The sequence below is a fragment of the Phyllostomus discolor genome, chromosome 1 (genome assembly GCF_004126475.2).
Source record: "Phyllostomus discolor isolate MPI-MPIP mPhyDis1 chromosome 1, mPhyDis1.pri.v3, whole genome shotgun sequence".
NCBI lineage: Eukaryota > Metazoa > Chordata > Mammalia > Chiroptera > Phyllostomidae > Phyllostomus > Phyllostomus discolor.
The window spans coordinates 196015733-196038032 of NC_040903.2; the positions used below are offsets into that span (position 1 = coordinate 196015733).

Genomic DNA, 22300 nt, shown 5'->3' on the forward strand with positions numbered 1-22300 from the left:
GGCTCAGCCCCAAGGGCGGCTCCACTTGAAGAAAGTCCTCCTCAGCAGCCTGGTGGGAAAGACACTGTCCCACAGCGCTCTCGGAGTGGCATGCAGACCCCGGGTAACTAACTATTCCCTCGGCCCCACAACGCACCAGAAACACACCGCCTGCCAGGCCCCCTTCACAGGCGTGTGGGATTTTCCAGCAGGAAAGGACCACAGGCAGTCCAAGCTTCTCATTTTATAGACAAACCAGGACCCCCGCCCCCGCAAGCTGCGACCATGGTCAAGAGGACCTGGTCCTCCTCCCTTCCACAAGAAGAGCCACAGCCTGTCCTGACTATCAGCAGACCAAACAGGGCTTTCATTTTTAAAGTCTGTATTTTGTTCTCAAAATGGCTTTGTGGAAGCACACCCTTTAAACATTTTATTTATTTATATCTTCTTAGAGAGTGGGGAGGGAGGGAGAAAGAGATGGAGAGAAACATCGGTGTGTGAGAGAAACACACACCCACTGCCTCTCGCGCGCCCCCAGCTGCGGACCTGGCCAGAAACCCAGGCGTGTGCCTTGACCAGAATCGAACCGGTGACCTTTCGGTTCACAGCCTGGTTGGTACTCTATCCCCTGAGCCACACCAGCCAGGGCAAGGCTTTCATTTAAAGAGACCCAGTCTCTCCTCTCATGGTCTGCTGACTTGATTTCCCTAGTTCCTTCTCTGTGCAAAGCCAGCAGACAGCACCAAGCATGAAAACTAAGGGGTCCCCTCAGGGCAACCAATACTAATCCTTTTTTAAGAGTTGGGGTCCATGGGGAGGGAATTCTCTGCCACCTTTAAACCAATTCCTATCATGGATGCCTCCTCAGAGTCCTCAGGGTGTGGGGGACCCAGGTACCAAGGTTTGTGTCCCTGAACCCCCTTCCCACCCTCACCAGGGTCTCTTCGGCAGTGGCTCCACCAGCAAGTGCTAAGGGAGGCCACTAGGCAGACGACCAGCTCACCAACCGTACGCGTCCACTGGACCCAGGCTGGGTCCTGGTCCTGCCCACCACTCCACCGCTCCCTCACGTCCCCTCAGGCTGCCCATGGAACACCTACTATGTGCCCAGCACAAGTCTAGGCCAGTGAGGAGCCAGGCACACCTGCAGCTGATGCCTGTGACCTACGGTGGGGAAGGTCAACCACAGAGATGCTAAGGTGGAGGCTCAGGAAGGCAACAGGAAGCAGGTCACTCTCTGGCCAGTCCCACAGATGCCTTCCAGGAGGAAAAGGGCAGGGTGGCATTCCAGGCAGAGCAAACAACAATGCACGAGGCAGAAAGGAGTGAAGACAGCTCACTGAGGAGCAGAGAGGATATACACGGATGCTGGGGAAGGGAGAGCCGCAGGAGGGAAGGAGGAAAGGGGGGGCCGGGGCTCCTGCAGGCGCCACTCCGAGGAACAGGAGGTTTCTCCTGCAGAACCTGGGCAGCTTTCAAAGGTGTTTAAGAGGAGTGACATGATCAAAGCTGTGTTTGAGTAACAGAACTCAGGTCTTTCAAGATTTCTTTTCTGCTTCAACGCTGCTTTTAGTGCAATTTCATTTCACCCAGACAAAAATGGGCAAGTCAGTGTAAACCGTGCCAGAGCCAACACTGGCTGGGAACACCCCTACTCTGTCTGTCCCTCCTAGGGGCCAACTCGACCCCATCCTGGTGAACGAGCCACAGCCTCAGGCATCACCACCTCCAGGCCAGCAGCAAGAGCCCGGCCCACGACACGCCCAGCTCTGCGGAGGCAGCAGCTTCCCGCTTCCGGGCACCAGGGGAAGACCCTTGGATCCCTAGTGGTTCACATAGCCAAGAGTCCAGTAAGTTCAAACCTGCAGTTTTTTTCTTTCTCTCTTTAAAGCAAATGAATTCCTCTGTCTGAGATTATTGGAACTGAATCACCAAGATTTCAGCCATCACACCCTTGCTTCATAACGCTGTAACCAGAGCATCTGGGGCCAAGACGTGAGCGGGACTCACCTGGCGGACGCCCTCTCCTATGAATGAGGAACCCGGACAGGGATGTGACGAAGCCCTCGTTCCTTTAGCTCGCTCTCTCAGGCAGGGTACCGGGTGGGACACCTCAGCTAGAACTGGCAGGGTGCCCAGTCCTGAAGCCTCAGCCAGCTCAGGCACCAGGATTCTCAATCATCCCGAGAACCAAGCCTGAAGACAAAACTCTGACCTTCCATCTGAAGAGCAAGCAGCACCTCCCAAACACCGCATGGCCCTGCCAGTCTTGCCCAACCCCACAAGGGAAACAGAATTCAAACTGTAACTCCCTGTTAGGCAGAGAGAGCCAAGCCTGGGCCGCTGTCCTTACAAGGCAGCGCTGAAGTTTTCCAAGTGAAATCAAACGCGCAGGGAGGATCCAGATGCTGGGATGACCTCTCTTTTCCACTGGAACCGCTCGGATTCCAGAGCAGAAGTCCAGCTGTTCACAAAATGCGCAGCTCTCCAGAGCATGTAAGAACCCTGAAGTGTATCTGGAAGCTAAAGAGTTCAGAAACACGTCCCCCCCAAAAAAGAGTAAGATAAAGATGTGGATATTTTCAGTGCCCCAACTCCTCCTCCCATGTCCAGCACTGCCCAACTGTCCCAGTCTGAGGACAAGAATGGGGTCCAGCTTCCCTGGTGGACACTTGTCCATCCGGCATGTGCACCTGTCCTGTTTCAGGCACCCGGCACTGCGTCCTGGTGGGTGGGAAGCAGGGTTCCACTTGCCGCGGGGGAAGCTGTAAACTCCAGAGGCTCACTCTGCAGGACCTCCAACAATGACAACATGGGCATGTGACCTAAGCTGACAACCAGATGCAGGGAGAGCTCAGAACTCACCCTGGAGTGGCGGGCGGGGGCGGCGTGGCAGCATCTGGTCAGCAGGCAGCAGCCAGGCCAGGCCAGCGGCAGCAGCGCCTTGGCTGTGGTGCCAGGTACCTAATTTCCCATCATCAGGCTCCGAGCCTTGTTCCCCAGCTTTTCAGGACATTCCATCAGCCACCAGATATCCTTCCAACGCATTCCTTTTCTCCTTCTTTTGGCCAGAGTCAGCTTCTGCTATTTGCAGACCTAAGACCCGGACTTCCTCACCATGCCCTTCAACCTCCACACTGGCTCCTTGGGCGCCCAACAACGCATGTGCTCGCGCCTCGATCCTTTCCTCTGTGACAACAGTCTAATTTAAATGCTCACACATAATGACCACAGATACGGACAAATGCCAGAAGTGCTGCATATATCAATCAACCTACCCTGTTGCTGGCTCTGACCAGATGCCCCGATCTGGGGCATTAATATCAGATGTTAAAGGTTTCACTGCTCCCTCAGAGTCATCCCTGTTTCTCCATCAGCTCAGGAAAAAGTGGACTTGGAGTCAGGACATGGGGATTCTGGAACTTGCACATGTCACTTCAACCCTGTGATGGGTGACCCCAGCACTGCCCGTTTCACAGGGAGGTTAAATCAAACGAGAAGCCCCCATAGCGAAGCCCTAATAACTTCCTAATTCCCAAGCCAATCACTCTTTTCAATCATCTTTCTTGACATTCCTCAACGATCAATTGCAACTCAGTTTAATAAATACTTATGGGGAACTTCCCGTGTGACACGTGTTGTACCGGGCGCACAAAATTACGGTTTCTGTTTTCCTGAAATGCAAACCTCCCTCCTCCCTCGGCTTCTGTGACGCTGTGCTCTCTGGGGCTTCTTCCCTCCTCCCGGCGGGGGAGGGGTCGGTTCCCTCTTAGTCTCCGTTGCAGCACACACACGCACCGACAGCCCTCAGTGGCTCCCCATTCTCACTAAGAGGTGAGCTCCAAACCTCTTAGCTTACACAAAGGGCTGGCCGGTGACCTGGCCCCTCCCACAAGTGCTCCCCAAAGGAGACCGTGTGGGATCACACCTCCACTCCAGGCCTTGCCGGAGCTGCTGCTCCAGGGGCTTAGGATGCCGACTCCCTTTGCCACCTGGTGGACACCTACTCGATTCTCAGGATTCAGTTCAAATGTCCGCCCTTCCAGAGAGCCTCTCATTCATTAATTCCACAATGCTCACTAAGCACAGGCACCATGCAAGGCGGCGGGGCCGCTGTAGGCCTTTCCTGATATTCCTCAGTCCTCTAGCCTGGCAGGAGTGACCAGTCCCTCCTCTGAGCCCAGCAGAGCCCTGAGCACGTTCACGGTAACACTGTGGCACTAACTGCTCTTGGCTTCTGGGCATGTGTGCCTCGTTCATGCCCAAAAAGGGTCACAAGACCACGAGCATCTTGAAGAAGGAGGTAGAATCTTCTTTTTCTTTGTATTCTTGGTACATAGCACAGAACTCATCACACGGTAGGGACTCAATAGGTGCATGTAGCATGAATGAGTGGAAGAGTGGAGGACGTGAGGGAAAGGACCCCATAAACCATCATGGGCAGGGTTACCACTGTTACTGCTATGGCTGGCTTGCTTTTTCTCAGTAACTGCGGTGGCCAGATCCTAAATGCCAACTGGACAGTTCAGAACAGCCTCCTTGGAGAGAGCAGAGGAAATCCCTTTTACCACCTCTAACACTAGTGGAAGGTGGGTGGCTGATGGTTCCTAAGTTGTCCCAGAACATGTGCCATTGGGAGGCCACAGAAGAAGTGGACCCAGATTCACACAGATGATTCCCTGCCGGTTTCTTACAAAAGCCCGCAACAGGGAGACTGGGGAGGGAAGGCTAGAAAGGAGAAGAAGGAGAGCAGACATAGAGGACTCGGGCCTTAGAGCAGAGAAACAGACCCTCGGCACATGGACACTGCCCTTTCCCAGCCCCGTATCGATGACAGGTTGCCCTAGGTCTAAGTCCTGCATTGGCAATCCTGGGTGATACAACTACAGTTTAAAACCCACTGCACGGATCTCCTGCTCACCTGTCTAAGAGCCTTCTTGCTTAACCTCGTCCCACTATTTCCTAACATATAACCTGCCATCTATTCAGGGGTGAGCACGGGCTAGGAGCCCTGAGCCTGCTGCCTGCTGCCTCAAGGACGTGAGATGCCTATCTCAGCATGCTTAATGACACGGCAGTATTTAAACACACACGTGCTTAAACCTCCATCCCTCCCGAATTCAAGCCAACCAACTTCATCTGGTGCTCAACCTCAGAAACTGCAAATTCTCCCAGAACTGGAGGTGAACAGGCTGAGATGAATTTAAGCATCAAGAGCCAGTATGTCTGCCGCCTGCCTGCTGCCCTCCCAATGGACTGTCGAGGTTCATCTTGATCATAGTCTTATTTTTCGCCTTACATGCTGACTTTAGAACCTGACCCCTAAAATATGCAACCCCACCAAATTCCATTCTCTTAGGTAACAGATCCACCCCGACTCCGTTTTTCCCTTTGGGCACAACCTATCGCAGAAGCTGGACTGTCGCTTTCCTGGGGGGCACGGAGCAGGTAGGACCCCACTTTGCACTCCTGACTGTGCCACACGCAGCATGGAGAGCACCTCGGCTGCTCCGTAAATGCCCAGTGAGGACAGTCGGCCCCACGCTACCTGGGGACGCCGAGTCTGTGTTCCTGGACCTTCTCCTGGGTCCCTCCTGAGATGGCCGGGGTCTCAGAAACTGGGAGGGTTGGTTCCTCCACTTCCTCAGTGTTGCCCAATCCATGTTCTAAGCTTAGAAAACACCAAGTGATCTTATTGGCCAACTGAGGCCGGTTAGGAGGTTTGAGGGACTCCAGAGGCCGACAGCAATTAAAATCAATCAAGGTGCCATGAGATAATATAATGGTAAGATGTCTATTTAAAAAAAAATCACCCCACTTTCTTCTTAAAAGACCTTCCCTGTGCCCGTTTTTATTTTTTTATTCTTTTCGTTCGTAAGTTTCTTATTTTTTCATCTTTGTGTACTGCCTTAAGGAAACTACGGCGTGGAATCCTTGGTTCACAAATAGTCTTGGGGACACTGCTGATTATGATGGCGAAGAAGATCGATCAGTGCGGGACCGCCAAAGGGAACGGAAATGTGGGGTCTGTGCCCTGACTCCTCCACTCAACAGCTGTGTGACCTTAGCAAAGTCACTGATCCTCTCTGAGCCTTAGTTCAAAAGGAGAGAGTTACCCCTGCTGCCTTTCCCAGCTGCAAATCCTTCACTTCAGGGTTCTCTGAGACGCCGTCTCTGCAGTTACTATAAAACGGGGGCTGGGTGAAAACAGTCCCAAAGGTCCTACTCAGTTCTCAAAGTTGCTTATCTCCTGACACAGCAGATGCTAGAAAATACTGTTTATTAAATGCAGTTTATGCATAACTTCTCAGAAAGTGTTACATGTAAATCCCAGTTTCACCTATATATATGTTCATCGAGATTTTTCAGTTAAAAGTGAATCCAACATATTGACTGCAACATGGAGCATGGTCACAAGAGACACCACTGTCCTTGAGTAGGAGACCAGTTAAATGCATTACGGCATCTTCACGAGCAGAAAACAACTGAGCGAGCCACTGGAAAAAATGAGGCAGCTCTATGCGCACTGACATAAAACAATCTCCAAGATATATTAAGTGACAAACACAGAAATCAGAACCCTCTGTGTAATATGCGTTTGTTTATTTATTCATATCTTCTCCCATCGGCAGAGGCTGTATCTGGAAGCGCAGCTAAAAAATGACAGATTGCGGTTGCCGAGGACAGGGACACTGAAGGGCTGAATATATGGGACCATAAGAGGATGGGAAATTTATGTTTTCAAAGTTTTATGTTATTAAATTTAAGAATGTTTTCTTATGGCTTCTCTTTTGCATCTTTCTTAAGATAGTCTTCCTTCCCTCAAGGATGAAACAGATATTTATTTTTCTAATTCTACCGCATTTATATATGTGTGTACATATGTATGGTAATTTTCTTGTCTGTGTTGGAATTACTTTTAAGATTTACTTCACACTGTGTAACTTATCTGTTTTGAATTTTGAGCTATATACTTTAACTTTTTGAATAGAAAACTGGGGAGAAAAGAATCTATCAGATTTTATTTTTATTTATTTTGTGTGTTTTTTAAAGACTTTATTTATTTTTAGAGAGAGGGGAAGGCCGGGAGAAAGAGAGGGGGAGAAACATCTATGTGAGAGGTTGGGAGCCTCTTGCACGCCCTCAACCAGGGACCTGGCCCACAACCCAGGCATGTGTCCTGACTGGGAATCAAACCAGCCACCTTTCAGTTTGCAGGACAACCCTCAATCTACTGAGCTACACCAGTCAGGGCCAGACTTCATTTTAAATAAAAAAAAAAACCACTAAAGAATCTGGCTTATAGGGTTCCTTTTATGACATGTAAATTATATCTCAATTAGAAAAAGAATGAATTTAGCTTATATGGCAAGGTTGAGATCAACAGCATGAAACCTGGGTGGAGACAAGAGAATCCGCTTAGTCAAGCCCCATGTTAGGGTTTAGCATCTCCTTAAGACTCAGTTTTACAGTTTGGCCTAGTTTCACAGGTTCTGTACCTGTTTGAGCAAAACAAACCTGCAGCCAACCAGGAAGTGTCTCTTTGTCTTCCCCACAAGTCTTGCCTGAGAGTTGGTCCTGTCTCTTTCTATCAGTCTGGCTCCCTTGGGAGGCCAGGCCAACCCAGGCAACAAACGCTCTTCCCTGAGAGCCAGTGCTCAGGCACAGGACATCAGGGACCAGGTCAACCAGGCCAAGATCAGGACAAGGAGGAGCCCGTGCCGAAGCTGCACAGACCACTGTCTAGCACCCAGAGGGGAAAGGGGCTGGAAACGGAGCGGGACAGGAGTTGCAAAGCCAGGAGGCAGCAAGGAGAGACTAACAGGCAGAAGGAGGCAGGGCTGGGTACATGTTCAGAATAAAGACAGGCTGGCAACACCAGGCCCTGGTGCTTGGCTTGGAGAGCCTATGCACATGCAGACAATATTGCCATTTGTATCATTCCCATCATCACTTACCGGGACTTGCTATGAGTGGAAGAGCACCAAGCTCTGGGACACAAAGACAAATAAAACAGGGCCTTCCAGTTTACTTGAAAAATGATCATGCTCATCCACTCAAAGGCACATTGAAGAAGCTGAATAAGGTGTCTGATGGGAGCCGTAGCCTAAAGAAGCAGCTGAAAATCCTTGGACCGAGTTTCAAGGTTTTCTTCAGATTGAAGGCCCGATGGACGTTACTGGAATCCCGAGGTGAAGCCCACAGGGTGTGAAGGGGAATTCCCGAGAAGGGGAACATGAACAGGAGGACCGAAAAGGGGGAGCATGACTGAGCTACGTGGAAGAGACGAAAGAGGAGACGTTCCAGGATTCCAGGGAGGCGTGGGAGGTAGGAATGCTGCCGCCAGCAGTTTGGACAAACACACGGAGTGGGTCACTGGGTCAGAGCAGAGGTTCAGGCAGGAGAGCAGCGGAGGCCAGACCCCTGTGTAGGGGGCCCTGACTGTCAGCCTAGAGGTTTGATCCTTACCATGCAGACAGTGGGGAGCCATTGAAGGTTGCTGAGCAGGAGGGTGACTCTTGCAAACAGGCATTTTAAGTGAGATTACAGAGGAGCCCTTTATGCCAGGCTTATTCAAAGCCCTGTGTGTATTTCAAGTGGTACTTGAGACAGAAAGTCGTAAAGCATTGCCCTGTGTCATGTAGACGAGGAAAAAAAGCGGTTTAAGGGTCTCACAAAGAGATGCTTCAGTAAGAACCAGAAATGAAGGGAGGCCCATTTTAAAGAAGGAAACAAATTTGCAGGACAGGACTGCCAGGCGTCTGGAAAACAGCAGCACTTTCTTCAGATTCTGGAATGCCCTCTTCTGGCTGGAGGTGCTCTGCCTCCTTTTTTGGAGGTTAGTTGTGATGTCAAAACACCAGATTGTGGTGTAGGGAGTGAGGCAGCTAGGAGGAGGCAGATGAACAGCAATATAAATATTGGGCCTGGAGAGCACAAAAGACCACCTCTCTAAGACCACCCTCTTGCAGAGGATTTCTCCATCTGCCTCTCTGAGGGGCACCTTGGGGTTTTTGCCAGAGCTGCTGAGCTCCCTCATTGCCTCCCAACAGTTTTTTCTCTTAAAGCAATAAAATGATTTTTTAAATCCGTCAAGGTTTGACTAGGAGCTTTTAAAATATCGTTCTTAATTATGCACAGCAAGGCAGCAGACAGGGCTGCTCAGGGGCCATGAACTGGGCAGCAACTTCGGGCTATAAATCAGCATTTACGTAAGGTGGGAGAGGAAGTCAGGATTACGTTTCCGGGCTGAAACCACGGCACGGCAAGCTCTGTGAATGCAGAGGCGAGGCTGAGCACGCCAGGGGCAGGGCCTGGGTTCCTACCAACAAACCCGGCCAGGTTGAACTGAAGATACTGGCAGGCGCCTGCTGCATGTGGCTCAGCGACTCCAGGGGGCCCCTTCCTTCTTTCTTCGACCTTTGCAAGGGGTCCCTCTCCTTCGCTATCCTGCCCCTACTCCTGGAGGGCCTTAGGGTACTTTCAGGCTCTTCGATTCCACATGAACACAAAGGACTGCAAACTCAAAGCTGTTTTCCCTTTGGAGTCAGAAGGAACTGCTCCCACATCCTGTCCCTCAAGACTAATGCAGCAAGTCCTGGCCCGGTGGTTCAGTTGGCTGCAGCAAAACAAAACAAAACACCAATGCTGGGCCCCAGCAATCCCTTGCTAAAGCAGCCCTGGTCAGGTGAGACAGCTAACCAGGACACTGATGGTCAAGTTCAGTAAAACCCCCATGTACCCAGAATAGGCGGTTGTGCAACTCCTGTGGTGCTGTTTTCTCTCTAAACCTCACTTCCCTGTGGAACTGTGTCTGTACATCCCAGAGTTTCCAGGAATGTTCTCATTTCACATGTTTTCCCTCAAGTCTCTGGAAGCATATAGGTGCCTGCCAGGGATTGTGCCTCATGTTTTGGGTTGACAAAAGGTCACTGCGTTCATGACACACAGCTGGCTGAAAGAAAAGCGTTTCTTTTCCTTCTGGGTGAAACTCAGTTACTTGATTGGGGAGGAAGCTGGGCAGAAGGGAGCCCCAGGGTGCCAGGGCCATTGCTACCCGCCACTCTGAGCACAGAGGCTGCTGGAGCACTGCAGTGGGTGATGTCATCAAGCCACACAGTACCCTCAGCAGGGCTGGGTGCTGCCGTGTGCGAGTCTTCCACCTCGGGCAGGGAGAGATTGGGTTGAGCTTTGGGGTGTGAATGCCTCTGCATGAACCTGTATGTGCTTTTGACTGTTTTAAAACCCTCTATTACAGTTAGCCACCTCTCTGAGGCCCTCAAGGAGGACCTGCTGCTTTCTTTCCACACTGGCAAGCTTGGCTCCCTTCCTGCGGCAGGGGGCTCGGTGGTTGTGAGGACCCCAGCCCCAGCCTGTGCAGCAGACCCTGCTCAGGGAGTGGGTCTGGGAGCTCCTCTGGGAAAAAAAACGACGTGAGTCACTCATCAGACTCCCCCACCCCACTCCAGACCTTGTCACAGAAGCACAGTCTCAAAGCCCCGGCACTTTTCCCTTTGCCCGGGACACAATAAAGGAATTAGGATCCACCTACTAAGTTTTTGCAGCTGACACTTCAAGGCTCAAAGTCTAGCTCACCAGCCAGCTCAGTCACACAAGTCTGACGTGTCCTCTTTGTAACCAGGCCCCAATCAAGCCACCATGCAATTCTGCTAATTCAAACTGCTTTTCCCATTTAGGGAGGCTGATAGCCATCTCCCATGTCCTTTTCCTGCTGACGTCATTCCACATTTTCTACAGACACAAATAAGGGTACAGCTCCTGGGATAGTTTTCAGGCTGCCTAAGGTGGTAGCAGTGGAGGGATCCTGCCCTCCCGGGTCCACTTCACTTCTGGAGAGGTTGGCAAGTCGTCCGAAGTTAAGGGAGAGGCAAGGAAATAAATTACCTCGCTAAGGTTAAAAGCCAAAAAGATCTTGGTGACTGCAACTCAGGCCCAGATCTGTCCTGGATATTTGCAATGCAAATCTGCGTTTTGTTCCCTGCCACTGAGGTCTTGCACAATAGCCTGTGTATAAACATGCACGCCAACAATGCCTGACTGTGCAATCGCGCTGTAATTACAGGCCGGCAGGAAGCTGCTGCTAGAAACTGCATCATTCAACCTCTAGCCATCCCGTGTGGAGTCTCTACCGCACGGAGACACATTCCTGCACACACCAACGCGACCCCGCCGCTGCCCGGCCGCTGCTGCTACAGCTGCAGCCTCCCAGCCAGGGAGCCCAGGCACCAACCCGCACCGGGGTACTTTGCAGAGATGTCAAAAACTCCTCGTCAAAAACTCCTCAGCTGTTCTTAAAAAAACCCTGCGCCACGAGGCTACCGAGAGCGGCGGGAACCACCATCAAAGTTCCCCAGCACATTCCTGCAGCCCCAGCAGTTTCAGAAAACAGAAAAGCGCGATATGCCACAGAGTCCACTGGAAGCGAGTTTCGGAGTTTTATATAGAAACCACTCACATATGTACGTGGGCGTGCTGACAGTTTTTACGGCTGAGTTGCAAAGTGTTCGGCCTTAGTGATTACTGTCAGGTTCCGGACGTGGTGTGGGAGGAAAAACGGGGGGATTTGTTTGAAAGGGGCTTGGGGACGATTCTGGCTTTGCTTTTTGGAAACGCGGAGGGTTGTTTTCCCAAACTTGTCCTGGAGGGCAGAGCAAAGAAAAGTGGGGGCAAAGTTCCTTTAACTTCCTACCTGCGACCTCACCGAGGGCTGCGAAGAGGAACCGCATGCTTCCCCGGGAAGCACCCGGCAGGGGATCGGGGGCTGCGGCGCCCCGCCTGTTGGGCGGGGGACCTGGGGCGGACGACTGGCCCCGGACGCAGGCCTCTGAAAGCCCCGTTGCTGCACCCCTTCTCTCCCGAACAGTGACGCCTGGAGCGGCCCACCAGCAGCCAGGTCCGTCTGAAGTCCCGCGGCAAACCAGAGACCACAGGGGAGCAGCCTGGGCCCCCACCCTGGCCGCCGAGCTCCCTCCCTGCAGCGCCCGCCGCACCCCGGCGCCCTGTGCGGCGGGCCCAACCCAGCTCCACCGCATCCCCGCCGGCGTAGCCCAGCCCCGGCCCGGACGGTTTCCGAGCTCCACGGCGGCGACCCGGCGGCGGAATGGGTGCCGATCCCGCGGCTCACCTGCGCGCTGGATCCCAGGGCCGCTCGGAGGGACGCTGGGCGCTGGCGAGCGCGGCCCGCAGACTCAAAACTTTGTTGCTCTCGGGACAGCGCAGTCGTCACTTCCTCGCGGAGCGGGCGGCGCGGCCGCGACTGTGACCCAGCTGCTCGCGCGGTGGCGCGCCGGGCCCTGCAACCGCCCGCCCGCCCGCGCGCTCTGGGCCTCTGGCGCTGTCGTCCCGGCTCTGCGTCCTCGGCTGCAGCGAGAAGCAGGCGGCCGCCAGCCAAGCCTGCACCCCTGTAGGGAAGGCTCGCTCCAGCCGGGTCTTTTCCCACGCTGAAAAAAAGTGCAGTCGATCCGGTTTTCCGGCTCGGGGTGGAAAGCGGTGTTGGGGTTCAAGGACCCCAGAGAGCTGGGGTTCCGGGAGAAACACACCCAACCCACAAACAAAGCTGTTGAGGAGGAAGAAGAGAAAGTTTTTCAGTTTGATGTTAAGCGAGAAGGTCATGCCAGAAAGCAAAGTGCTGTGTGTTTTGCTAAGTAATGCCTAAACAGGGCCTTGAAAAACACGGGTGTCCTCCCCACATTTCCTCAAAAGGTCTGCACGCTTGTCCGTCATTTCCACTGGTGTTAAGTGTGCAGGACGTTTACCATTTACGACACTTCAGGGGGCTATTCAGAGACCAAGTTAGAGCTGCAAAAGGGTTTCTGTTCTAATCCTCCCCTGCGATTTCCACCTCTTCCTTTACACTCAACACAGAAGATGTCTCTGCGGCCCGACGCGTTCCGTGTTTCATCGCTGGCCAAAAGCGACTTAGAGGGTAGTGTGCAGGCCTGAGAAAAGGAGCTTCAGGCGAGAGTCATTCTGAAAGTCATCATTGCCCAAAATAAATTTGCTCACCCTTATTAAAAGCTGCAACAACAGTAAGCCACCTTTTTGGTTTCTGATAAATAGCAAGAAGGAAGTTAAACAGCAGTCTTTAAGTAAGGATTCCTAATCCGGTAAAGCAGGAGAGAAGACGGGGTTAGCCTTTGCTGTGCCGTAAAAAAAAAAAAAAAAAAAAAAAAAAAAGCAGACATTTGAAACTGCAGTGGAAGGCTTTCATAACAGAAACATTAGCTTCATTGTAGCTTGTTGTGGAAAACAAGGATCTTTTTAAAGGTGGTTCAAAAGCATCAGTTAGGGCTCCACAATTTTCCTCCCCCCCCCCCAAATAGTGCTTCTACAAACATGTTGGCCAAATCACAGAACCTCCCATTCCAATGCTTCATCTTTTTACTAAAGCACAGGAAACTGTGGAGTGCGGTCTTTGTCCGGAAAGGTGGATGCGAAAGTGATGGAAAGTGACATCTGGGAAAGGATCTGCAAGCCTGCCTTAATGCCCAGTGGGAAGCCACACACGCAGACGGACCCCAGGACTGGGAGTGTGCGAATCAGAGCTCTCCTAGCAACGTGAAAATCGGTTTCCTAGCCTTTTTCAGTTTCCAGAAGCCACCCACATTTCCTGGCTCATGACCCCTTTCCTCCCTCTTCAAAGCCTTACATCTCTCTGATCATTCTTCCGTAGTCACATCTGTCTCTGACTGATTCCTCTCCGGCCTCCCTCTTCCACTTCCTTGTGATGACATCGGTTCACCCTGAAAATCCAGGATAATCTCCGTATTTTCAGATCAGTTAATTAGCAACCTTAAATCCATCTCAACCTTAATGCCCCTTTGTCATGTAACCTAATATGTTCAGTGGTTCTGGGGATTAAGACATGGACTTTTTGGGGAGGACTGTGACTCTGCTTACCTCATTCCCCTCCTGAATGACATCTGGGCAGTTGGAAGTAAGCAAATGTGAAGATGTGTTCAGTGAACATCTTCCCATGCTGGTCTCTGTGGAGGGGTCCTGGAGACCCCAGAAAGAAACCAGGCTCTACCAACACCTTCCTTTTAGCCTGTAAAATAAAAATCTGCTGTTCTAAGCTACCAATTTTGTGGTAATTTGTTACAGGAGCCATAGAAAACTAAGGCAGTGGCATTTTCCAAACATTGTGTAGTAAATACACGTGTTATATTGAGTATCATAAGCCCCGGTTTCCAGATTACACGTGAGCAGGGAGTCTGACCGCAGGCGCCGGACTGAGTCCCAGGGTGCCAGCTCACCGGGAGGTTCCAGAGTGACAGGCCTCTAGAAACTCTGGGACAGTACCCTAAAAGTTCAGTCTGCATACAGTCTCCTGGTTTAGGAGTGAACCCCATCTAATTCACACACCATTTCTTCGTGCTCATTCTCAGACTTGGTAACCGTTCGTGCTGGCAGCCACTGAGTGGAGACCCAGTGCAGAAAAGGTCAACGGAAGTGAAGGAGAGTCTACTGTCAAGAGCTGCTGTGGAAATTCTGTGCTTTTCGGTGAGTGTTCTTCCCAGTAAGGCTGCCCAGCCACCCAATGTTTGTAAATGAATTTCTCTTTTCACAATAAATAGAAACACACAAAGGGAAGAGTCAAGGCCATCTGCGCAGCATTCCTGGGATCCAGGTTGGCTGGCAATGCTGGAGTTCGATTGCCCTGCACAGGCTGCTTTTTCCTGCTTGAGACAGGTGAGCATTTCCTGGTGTGCGCAGCCCCAAGGTCGGGCTCGTTGCACAGTGGGGAGGAAGTCTTCTCAAAATCAGTAATAAATATTGGTGCTGACACATCAGTTGTAGCATTAATGTGGGAGGTGGCCCTGAGTTCATGGGCCAAGAGACTGCTAGACATTCATGAAATGACTTCAGGTCTCGTGACTTCTTATGGGAGGAAGGCAGTCTGCCTCTTCTGGGTGTGGCACTCTGTGGGATAACATCACCGGGCCAGACACTGTGGCTGTACTAGAGTCCACAAGCAACTGTAGCTCTTTGGGGATTTTTGTGAACTAACATTCTTCACAGTAGCTCCAAGGAGCTGTGTATCAAAGCTGTAGTTTGTGCATTGCTTGGACAGGGAAAAAGACCCCTGGGGCCTCCCTGGCTTATCTCCTTCTGCTTCCTAATTCCAAATTGAGTTCTTCAGAAGGATATGAGGTGGGAGAACCACTTTGGACAGCTAGCTCTGAATTATATTTATGTTATATTTATACTTACAGCAGCCTACCACACCAGCTGGAGCAGATCTGTGGCCACCCATCACTTTCAGAATTACTCTCTGAGGCTATTCCACTCGAATGGCCTTTGCCCTGTAGTGTTGAGCTCTGCCTGGTTTCCTGACATAGTTTTTGCCCTTTGCCCCTAGTTGGAGGGTGTGGTCACTGACTTACCTGCCAAGTTCATACCGCCTGAGTCCAGTCCATTGATTAGCTCCCATCGGATGTGGTTGCAAAGGGCCTGAGGACTTATGTAGAATGCCACAGAATCCCTCTGTGGACCATAAACCAGATCCTGGTGTGGTTCTGGCAATATCTATGCACTCCGGTACTGAGCTGCACCCGCCTTCCTTTAGCAAAAGAACAACAGTAACAGCCTTGCAGCCTCTAGACCTGACAGCTAGAGGCCTGAATTCTGGGCCTTTGTTATAGGTACACACTAGCTGCCTCAGAGATGGAGCCCATTTAACGAGTGACGCCTGACTTTGTGACCCATCTAGTCCGGGTTTCAGTGAGAGACTAGGCCAAGTTGGGGACCTTGTTGATTGGTGACGGGCAAACCTTGCCACATTTATTACAGGTATTGATGGACATGATGCATGAGATGGGTGTACATCCCAGGCTAGACGGTGGTGTGTGGCCAGCATGGCTTCTCCCAGCGTGCACTATCTCTAGGAAGCAGATAATGGTGGGAAGGCTATATTCTTCTCCTTCCCGTGGAGTTATGGAGCTTCTAGAGTTTTCTTACAAGAATAATTTGAACTGTCTAAATCTTGTTAAGGCAGTGAATTGGGACTGCAGCAAAAAGTGAGACACGTACCAAAATCCACCAGCAAGCGTCCACGTGCTATTTTCACAATTGAAACCAATAAGAAACCATATACAAAGGACGGGATTAGTCAACCCGTGCTTCGACTCCCCCACCCCTTGCCTTTTGGTGCGGCTAGAGGACAGTGAGCTCAGTTGCCATATATGTACTCTGCAGTTGTTGGGAGACAATTCCCCACGGTCTGTCACATACCTGCATTCCTTGTGAGCAGTGAGTGACTGCCCTTTGTTCCCGACTATCTTTATAAGATAGTGTCTTTCTCAGAGCAAAGTGCAGGCATGCTTGCTGTCTATTATTTAAGATCTGGTTTCCTAAGCTTTGGACTCCTGTCTTGCGATGTATCTCACTGTGTGTTCAGGTGTCACCTGGCCCTCTCTGCATTGTTTTTGGAAATTGGGGCTCAGAGAACCAGCGTTAGGACATGTCGACACTCTTGCTACTGCTATTGCTGTGAGTCAAGAAGTCCTCTGTTTCTGACCCAGAAGTCTTGGGTGTTCTGCCAGTAACCATAAAACAGTGGCAGGCTAACTTGTTAGTTTGCGAAGGAGGGTAAAAATCTCAGAGCATTCATAGCTCTTGACGACTTCATATATTTTTCTCATGTAACATACTTCCTCAACCACCAACTAATTCCCTCATGTCTGTGATCCTTAAAGCCACCTGGGTAGTTTGGGCCAAGAAGAAAATGCTCATTAGAGGTTGGGACAGACCAAAGGATCACACTAAAGAGCAAGACTGAAGGTAGGTCAGAACTGAGATACCGGGAAACTTGGTTTAAGCCCAAGACCAGAGGAGGATCATTTTAATTCTGGGCCGTTTCTTACTATATTGTTGGTTATATGTTCTAGCCAACAGACAGGCAATTCTAAACATGCTTAGGTGAACAAATTCATCGCTTTTCTCACATGTAAAATGACATGAGTTGGATTAGATTATTTCTGAGGTTCCTTCTAGCTATAAAATATATGTTTTATGAATTTTTAATAGGGCAGCCTATCACACGCATTAGTATCATACTTCACTTAAAGTAATGATTGCAAAGAGAACTGTGGGATACAGTGCAAAGAACATAGCATTAGACGTTCAGAAGTCTGAATTCCAGACCCAATCCGCCACTGCCTAGCTGTGCAACATTGGACTCGTCACTTTCCTTACCTTAAGGAGCCAAGTGTAGGATGTACACACGGGCTGTTTCTAGGTAGTTCAAGAAGAATGTGGCATTCAATTACACAGTGGAAATAAGTACGTTTCTTTTCAATTCTCTTTTTATTTTCCTGATTATTCTAGAAGGAGGACCTCAGTTTACTGTTAGTGTGTCTTTAACAGCCCTTTAATACCTGCTGATCTCCCATTTTGGCAAAGAGAAAATTCTCAAGCTCAGAAAAGTCCCAGGAAGTGCTGGCTAGAGAGCATTTAATAACATTGCCTAATTGTCATTGCTTTATTTATTTTTGTTTTGGTTTCCATTTACAGTAAATAACATAAGTTTTCCATTTATGGGAACAATACGGTTTCTTTTAAAAATAAATTTATTATAAAAGTGTTCTAGAATTTATTGAGGGAATGGTTATACAACTCTGTGACTATACTGAAAAATCATTGAATACAGTGCTTTATGCGGGTGAATTGAATGATATGTGCATTAAGATCTCAATAAAGCTGTTTTTAAAAGCAAATTAATTAAAGTAAAAATGGGGACTAATTTCAGTAAACATTGAGCAAAGAATTGTGTAAGTGGTCAGCTGATAAACAGAAAGTGGTACAGAGAATGAACACCGAAATCCAGGAAAACGCTGGTGGACTTCAGAGAAAAGCACATTTGTTGGCAATGTGATTTTGGCCAAATTTCTGTGTCTTTCTTACCCTGTGTCCTAGTCCACAAAAATGTGAATAATAATCTCTCTCTTGCCCTGGGCGGTTGTCTCAGTTGGTTGGAGCGTTGTCCTGTACACCACAAGGCTATATATAGGTTCAATTCCCGGTCAAGGCACTTATCTAGGTTGCGGGTTCCATCCCGCTTGGGGTACGAGCGCCTCTGGGATGCAATCCGTGTTTTTCACACTGATGTTTCTCTCTCTCTCTCCCTCCTCTCTCTCTAAAAAAATCAATAAAAACATATCTTCAGATGAGGATTTAAACATAATAATAATACTTCCCTTGATTTGTTAAGAGGAAGATCGCATAGCACCAATCCCACCCCCCAGCTCAGGGCCCAGCACATAGAGGACCCCTCATAAGGGAGAAAGGTTGCTGACCTCAGTGAGCACTCACTTGGGTGCCAGCCCAGGCCTTTCACACACTAACAGTAAACTGTTACTGCTACTACTCACTCCTGCATCCTCACAATAACCTGTAGGGTAAGTGCTGTGATTCCCTTCAATAGCCCTGGAGTAGATATTGTTTTCCTCATGTTACAGGCGAGTGAGCTGAGGCTCAGAGAGATTAAGTAACCTGCCCGGAGTCATAGAACTACTGTATTTTGCCATGTATAATGGCACTTTTTGCCCAAATTTTTGAGGAAAAAATAAGGATGCACATTATACATGGTCAGCACGAAAATCCGCCATGTATAATGTGAATTATACATGGGAATTAGCACTAAAACATGAGTGCACACTATACACAGCAAAATGCAGTAATGAATGACTCCAGATGAGGTTCAAACTTCAATCCATCTGAGCTCAAAGCTCTATTCTTTTCCCTTCACAACATTGCTCTTCCTACCAATCTTGAAGCCAGACCCGATAGGACCCATGTGGCTCTAGGTAGGGAAAGGGGGACACAGAGGGGATTCTGCATCTCTGACTTGCAGGTGAGGGTCCTCAGTCTCACTGCCAGTCCAGGACAGCCTCGGGGACCCGGGTTCCCGGCACAGGTTTCCTGTTGACTCCTCGCCCTACCTGCCCAGTGGAAAATTCTCTCTTCTCATCGAGCCTCCCAGAGGCTGAAGTCCTTTTGTTGGCCTCTTATTCCTGTTGATGAGTCCCCACTCCCTTCTGCTGGACTTTTCTGCTACCATGCACTTGCCTGATTAGACTTTGGCCTTTTGCTTGACATCCGACCAGCGCTGACCCTTGACCCTCTGAGGCTCGCCAGGGCGTCTTGGTCTCCACCAATCTTCTGATTTTAGCATGACTTCCTCTATGACAACATCATCAAACCTGGGCTACTTTTCGCTCATGCCCCCACCAATCCCCTCTGCAGGCCGCCGTCCCCTCCTAACTGGACAATCACAATGGCCTTTAGTCTTGGTTGACTCTATTCCTTCTCCAAAGTATAAAAACTGAGCTTTCTGAAGTGCAAACTGATTGTGAAACTTTCCTGCTGATCCTCAGCATCCTTCTGCCTTTCTTTGGATAAAGGCATGACCCCTTGGACTGGCTTTTAAAGACCTTTGTGAACAGGTGCCTGCTGAACACTTTAGCCTCTTCTCTCTCTGGTCTTCTCTCCACTCACTATAAGCCAGCTCTGTTGACACATATTACAGTCTCTGAATGCTTCTAGATGTCTTTGGTAAACAGCCAGTGTTTGCAAAACAGTACTGAATGCACCCTGGCCTCTTGCCTTAAGCCTTTGCACATGTCATTCCCTCAATCTGAAATGCCTTTTCCTCCCAATTCTCCTTTTCCACTCTGCTATGTGTCACCTCCTCAAGGAAGCCTTCCATGCCCTGTCATGTTAGGTGTATTTTTATGTGCTACGGGAGTATCTTGTGCTTCCCTCTAAGGTGATGAGGCAGAGCTGTAGTGGAGGAGCTGGAAGCATTGGCCCTGGAGTCAAACTATGTGAATTTAAATTCTAGGTATGCCACTCACCCTAGCTGTGTGATCTTGGGGGAGTCACTCAACCTCTCCGTGCCTCTATTTCCTCATCTGCAAGACGGAAATAGTAGTAATACCTACTAATAGGGTTCCTTTGAGCATTACCTGAAACAAGGCATAGTCGATGGCTTAGTGCAGAGTCTGGCAGATAGTGAGCACTCACTCAATAAATATTAGCTAGTATTATCTCAGCACACATCACAATCTATTGAAAATACCAGTTCCCTGCTTTGTCTTCCTCACTGTACATCTTGAGGGCAGGGAGTGTGTCTCATTTACTATTGACTCTCTCTCTGGGTGCCTAGCATAAAACCAGACACATATAGTACTCAATACATATTTATTGAATGAATGAACACATGGATGAATGAATGAATAATGAATGGATGGATGGATGTCTTGCTTCCTGGTTGAGCTAAGCTGACTTTGCCTGAAGTTCTCTTTGCATTCTCAAAACCAGTTTTCCTTGCTCTGGCCTGGGCAGGCCACAGCCTAAATCTTGTCTATGGCATCGTGGTTTGAGATCTAAATAACTAGTGTCAATACAAGACAGAAATACCCCCAGGTGGTGTAGAAGGAAAATATCTTTCACATAGTTTGTCCTCTCAACACTTCCCTTTGCTCTAGTTTGTCATGACTAGGTGTGGGAAGCACCCAAACAGAGCAAGTCATTCATCTCTTCAACAAGGGTTTGCCGGGCCATGTTGGGTGCTGAGGAAGCCAGGGCCAGTAGGGTATGAGCTCTGCTTCCAGGAACTTCCTTAGGGGTGTCTGGGCCCAAATCTGATTGGCCAGGCAAGGAGACAAGCTGTTCCATTGCAGAGTATACTCAGCAGACGGTAGGATCTGACCTAGTCTCATGGCTGGGAGCCAGGGTATGAAGGCAGGACCAGGGAATCTGGTCCTTGGGGTCTGGAGCAAGTCAAAGGTCAAGGCAGGAAGTTAGCCACACTGAGAGGAGGCAGAGTAGAGTCCAGCAGCTGAAGCCCAGCACCAGTGTGGGGACTACTGTCTGCTTGCTCTTTTTCTTCTTCTCTCCAGGGAGGAGCCCAGGGCAGAGAGAAAGCCACTCAGGATCTCCCACACCAGAAGGTAGGAATGAACAAAGTGGCAGCAGGGGCCACCAGCCAGTGTTTAAAAGCAGCTTTGGGCCTCCGGTCAAGACCTGCCTCAGGAAGACCGCGGCTATGGGGCAGGATGGCCACGCCCGCCCCTGGGCCAGCCGCTGGCAACAGGACAAGGCGGAACCGAGGCCTGGGGCAGGAGGCCCGGAGCCTGCCACCAAAGTAGCTGTGTGACCTTGCATAAGTCATTTCACCTCCCGGAACTCCATTTCTCCATGTAGACAATACTCGGGGGTTCCAACATTTGAATACGAAGACTTCTTTCTCAAAGTGAAACATTTCAAAGACTCCACGGGATGGCAGTGGTAATTTTGGTATCTGTGGACCTAAAAGATGCAAAATGATAAAAACTGCAGCCACTTTTGTGTCTTTTAAAGGAATTTACATTTTATGAACTTCAGAAGCATTTACTGTTATTTACAAAAATTTGGGGTGCAACATCCTTTAGGGCCCAGAGTCATAGCCTCCATGAAAACTCTGACCCAAGTCTAGCCAGTAGAGCTTTCATCTTCCTTAGAACTCACACAGCTTAGTCACCTATGTCTCTGACTTGAAAAATATAAGAGCCGCCAGAGCAAGGGCTGGTCAGAGCCTTTCAAACTTTTACTTATTATGAAGCCTATCAGTGATGCTGATATGATGGAACAAAATTTGATGGGTGACATTTGTCATGTTTTGGCTGCCCAACCTCAGAATCCCTTCCCAGGTGTGCAGAAGACCCCACCCTAGGAGTCTCTGTGGAAGTTCGAGCCCACTGCTCACCTCTCACTGGAGAGGCTGCAAATGCCAGACACCTACCTCCCAGCCTCCTTCATCTGCTGTGCTTGGACATGTGATCTGGGCTCGGCCAATAAGGTGCACCATCCTGGGCTCTGAACCAGGGACCACCGAGGGAACTCCTCGAAGAGACTTTTTGGCCCTGACTACTATGACTCAGTTGGTTGGGCATCATTCTGCAAAGCAAAATTCTCCAGTTTGATTCCTGGTCAGGCACATGCCTGGGCTTGTGGGTTCAGTCCCTGGTTGGGGCATGTGAAAGAGGCAACCAATCAATGTTTCTCTGTCACATTGATGTTTCTCTCCCTCTCTTCCCCTCTCTCTAAAAATAAATAAATAAAATCTAAAAAAAAAAAAAGAAGAACCTTTTTCTGCTGCAGATGGCAGCAGCTGTGGTCGCCACGTCCGGGTTCCGGGGAGTCGGCAGCAGCAGGGTCGTCGTGCAGGGCCCAGCCCTGGCTGTGGCGCAGGCTTCCCAGGGCTGTGCGGCCGGGGCAGGGCCCTCTGGACAGCTTCCGTGCCCCACTTCTGGCCACA

At 49.9% G+C, this 22300-nt stretch overlaps 1 protein-coding gene across 1 annotated transcript in view; it reads right to left on the reverse strand.

Annotated features, from left to right (window-relative positions):
- The window catches only part of MIDEAS (mitotic deacetylase associated SANT domain protein), a 63622-nt gene extending 51365 nt beyond the window's left edge, over nt 1-12257 (reverse strand). Inside the window, exon 1 of the mRNA XM_036011928.1 lies at nt 12125-12257. The gene's annotated coding sequence lies outside the window, so the exon portion shown is untranslated. The remainder of the gene's footprint in view (nt 1-12124) is intronic.
- Between the last annotated feature and the right edge of the window lie 10043 nt (nt 12258-22300).